The sequence below is a fragment of the Penaeus monodon genome, chromosome 15, assembly GCF_015228065.2.
Source record: "Penaeus monodon isolate SGIC_2016 chromosome 15, NSTDA_Pmon_1, whole genome shotgun sequence".
Lineage (NCBI taxonomy): Eukaryota > Metazoa > Arthropoda > Malacostraca > Decapoda > Penaeidae > Penaeus > Penaeus monodon.
The window spans coordinates 32954738-32954947 of record NC_051400.1 but is presented as its reverse complement, the minus strand read 5'-3'; positions in this window follow the sequence as shown (position 1 = coordinate 32954947).

Sequence of the window (210 nt, the reverse complement as noted above, 5' to 3'; positions counted from 1 at the left end):
CAGCAAATGAAGTACAGAAACTGACAACTGGACCACCACACGCACAAGCCAAATCTCTCCCGGAGATCCATGTGACGCCCAAATAAACTCTAAACAGAGTATCAATCCCGCCCACTTTTGACCCCGGGCGAGTCATTTAAATGTTGTCAAGATAATCTCGGTGTGACGCGAGAGTTCAAATAAATTGGGACGCATACAAACGGTCTCTGA